The sequence below is a fragment of the Capricornis sumatraensis genome, chromosome 6 (genome assembly GCF_032405125.1).
Source record: "Capricornis sumatraensis isolate serow.1 chromosome 6, serow.2, whole genome shotgun sequence".
Taxonomy (NCBI): domain Eukaryota; kingdom Metazoa; phylum Chordata; class Mammalia; order Artiodactyla; family Bovidae; genus Capricornis; species Capricornis sumatraensis.
Window position 1 is genome coordinate 53,827,307 of NC_091074.1, and position 3,840 is coordinate 53,831,146.

Here is a 3,840-nt window from a genome sequence, read left to right on the forward strand (position 1 = left end):
CCAGAATAGTGCAATCACTTAGAAGTTTCTAACCGAGGCCATATTCTGCAGAGTATTCTTTCTTTTTTTTTTTTGTTAAGAAGGCATACACTCTCATTTGCAACAAGCCTCAACATTCCCAGTTGTTTTAAACTTTGTCTGATTTACCTTTACTGATATTTCTTTTGTATCAATAATACATGCTCAGATTTATAAATGATGTATGTCCCTTGGAATGTATATTGCCCAAATACTGGGGCAGTGATCTTTACATATTCAAAAGATTAAGCGTATTAACAGTATTGTTCAACTCTTCCACATATTTGGTCATTTCTCTCTACTTAAGGTATCATTTTCTGTGGGATGTGTGTTAAAATCTCCTACTATGATTAAGAATTTGTCTATTTCTCCTTGTCATTCTATCAAATAATGCTTGATTTACTTTCAGGGTTCAAAATTAGGGTTTTTATATCTTCCTGATGAATTATTCTTAAAAATATATTCTCCCTTAAAGCTTATTTTGCAAGATATTAATGTAGCTATATCAACATTCATTTATTTATTTATTTTTTTGCTTAATCAAATAACTTTAATCAAGTTAACAGTAAGCACTACAATTATAGGAAAAGCCCCGTATTTTACACGTAAATTGCTTTTTGTTGTCTTTACTTGTAAGGTGTCGAAGGTGGGACCCACTCCTGAATCTTCTTTCTAGTGGTGGAATAAGGTACGTACTGTTGTGGAGTGCCACTCAGATTGAATTTATGGTTTGTCCAAATGAATTTACGAGCAGTAGGTGGTTTTACTGTTGGAGGATCATCCGTCATACAGTGAAGCCAACGATGCCAAAAAACTGCTTGTTGTCTTCATAGTATTTATTTCCATATTTGTCTTCTCCCACTAACGTGCCAACCCTCACATCATTTGCCCTGAACAAAACTCGTAGATAGCCGCGGAGGCCACCGTGGCTGCTAACCTGCTGCAGCCCGCGCTTCAGGACCTGCAGCAACTCCATCTTGTCCTGCAGGCTCAACATTCATTTAAAAAAATCTTCCCAATTTATCACATTCTATCCCTGTGGCTTTACATAATTTGGTTTGGGAATCTCGCTTATAAATAATAGGTAGATTCTGTATCTTCTCACATGTTAAAAAATTACATCTGTTAATAAATTATATTTATAATTGCTAACTTAATTGGATCTATTTCTTCTATAATTTTTTCCTATTACTAGGCCTTTACTTTGCCTTTATTTTTCTCTTTTCCTGCTTACTATTAGATTGAATAAATCCTTTTTTTTATTTAAAAAATTTTTATTGGGGCTTCCCAGGGGGCTGTGTGGTAAAGAATCCACCTGCCACACAGGAGATGTGGGTTTAACCCTTGAGTAGGGAAGATCCCCTGAAGAAGAAAATGGCAACCCACTCCAGTATTCTTGCCTGGGAAATTCCATGGACAAAGGACCCTGGTGGGCTACACTCCATGGGGTTGCAAAGAGTTGGACAAGACTTAGTGACTAAACAGAAGCATAGCAGCTTTACAATGCTGTATCAGTTTCTGCTGTACAGCAAAGTATCAGCCATGTGTGCATGCTAAGTCACTTCAGTCATGACTAACTCTTTGAGCCCTACAGGCAAGAATACTAGAGTGAGTTGCCATGCCTTCCTCCCGGGGATCTTCCCGACCCAGGGACTGAACCCCAGTTTCTTACATCTCTTGCATTGGCAGGTGGGATAGCTCAGTTGGTAAATGAATCTACCTGCAATGTAGGAGACCCTGGTTTGATTCCTGAGGTCAGGAAAATCTGCTGGAGAAGGGATAGAGTACCCACTCCAGTATTCTTTGGCTTCCCCTGTGGCTCAGCTGGTAAAGAATCTCCCTGCAATGCAGGAGACCTGGGTTCAATCCCTGGGTTGGGAAGATCCCCTTCAGGGAAAGGCTCCAGTATTCTGACCTGGAGGATTTCATGGATAGCCCATGGGGTCATAAAGAATCAAACATGACTGAGCAATTTTACCTCTCACTTTTCTTTACCACTAGCGCCACCTGGGAAGCCAGAATCAGCTATATGTATACATACATCCCCTCTTTGTTAGCACAGAGCCTGAGTAGAGTTCCCTACGCTATACAGTAGGTTCTCATTAGTTATCTGTTTTATACATAGCAGTGTCTATATATCAATATTGTAACCAGTGAGGTTTATCTGAGGAGTGGTTATTAACAATTGAATAACTTCTTAATTCTTATTTTACAATTAATTAACATGAGAGTTAAATATTCTGTCTGTACTATTCTTGTTACTACCTTAAACTTCTAACATTGACTCAAAGATAATTACATTTCTATCCTCCTCCAGAAAAAAGCAAGAATCTTACAATGCTTTAACTCCAACTGCCAAACACCACATTCACTGGTTGTTATATAGGGTTTAATTCCATCTTGCTTTTAGTTCCCACTCTTCAAAGTCATTATTATTTTTGTGAGTTAATGTTTGTTTAAAAGAAACCTCTTATTTACCACTTTCTTTTCTTACTTCATTATTACAACCCACTCTGATCCTCTGGGTTCTATCTCATTCTCACAGAAATACATCTTTAGCAATTCTTTAGTGATATCTATAAGAAGCAAACTTTAAAAGTCTTTATTATGTCCTCCCTGTTTTAAAAGATATATTCTTCTTGGAGAGGGTCAAAATATATACAGTGAGGTACATAATACACATGCATGTAAAGGGCTTATCTCAATTTTTGCATGTGTACCGCTATTGCTGCTGCTAAGTCACTTCGGTCGTGTCCGACTCTGTGCGACCCCATAGACGGCAGCCCACCAGGCTCCCCTGTCTCTGGGATTCTCCAGGCAAGAACACTGGAGTGGGTTGCCATTTCCTTCTCCAGTGCATGAAGGTGAAAAGTGAAAAGGAAGTCGCTCAGTCATGTCCGACTCTTAGAGACCCCATGGACTGCAGCCTACCAGGCTCCTCCGTCCATAGGATTTTCCAGGCAAGAGTGCTGGAGTGGGCTGCCACTGCCTTCTCCAATGCATGAAGGTGAAAAGTGAAAGGGAAGTCGCTCAGTTGTATCCGACTCTCAGAGACCCCATGGACTGCAGCCCACCAGGCTCCTTCATTCATAGGATTTCCCAGGCAAGAGTGCTGGAGTGGGGTGCCACTGCCTTCTCCGTTGCATATGTACACACCCAAGCAAATCCCATGCAGATCAAGATTTATAATATTTTCATTACACCAGAGGGTACTCTCATGCCCCTTCTCTGTCAATACTCACCCCCACTATCCAGACATTTTCCCCTACTGATTATTTAGTTTATTTTTTGAATTTCATATAGATGGAATCATCCAGTAGGTACTCTTTTGTGTCTGGCTTCTAACAAACATTCAACATAATGGTTGTGAGATTACTGTTTTTATCAGGAGTTTTTCATATCACTGTGTATTCCATGTCATTATCCCTCGTAAACGATGGGTTGCCAGGAAGAGAATTCCAGGGTGATAGCAACTTTTAAAATTAGATGTTATTTCAATGTCTTTTTAGATTTTATTGTTGCCAAAAAGAAGTATTACTGGCAGTTGAATTGTTTTTCCTTTAATAGTAACTTTATCTTTTTTTCCTATTTGCTTTTCTTTCTTTTGATTATGTTTATATTTAAAATGCCCCTTTCATCCTTGTTCTGAGATTTCCATACATCATGTCAGGATGAAGATCTGCTTTTGGTAACGCTAGATGAACGGACAGAAATCAATGTGTTTCCTCAATCTGAAGGATATGACTCTTTGGGTATAAACAATCTCTCCAAATTTATGCCTTGCTGGGGTAGATTTGGACTCCACATCAATATGTGGAATGA

At 39.0% G+C, this 3,840-nt stretch overlaps 1 pseudogene; it reads right to left on the reverse strand.

Annotated features, from left to right (window-relative positions):
• Positions 1-674: 674 nt before the first annotated feature.
• On the reverse strand, positions 675-994 carry LOC138081510 (NADH dehydrogenase [ubiquinone] 1 alpha subcomplex subunit 12 pseudogene; annotated as a pseudogene).
• Positions 995-3,840: the final 2,846 nt, after the last annotated feature.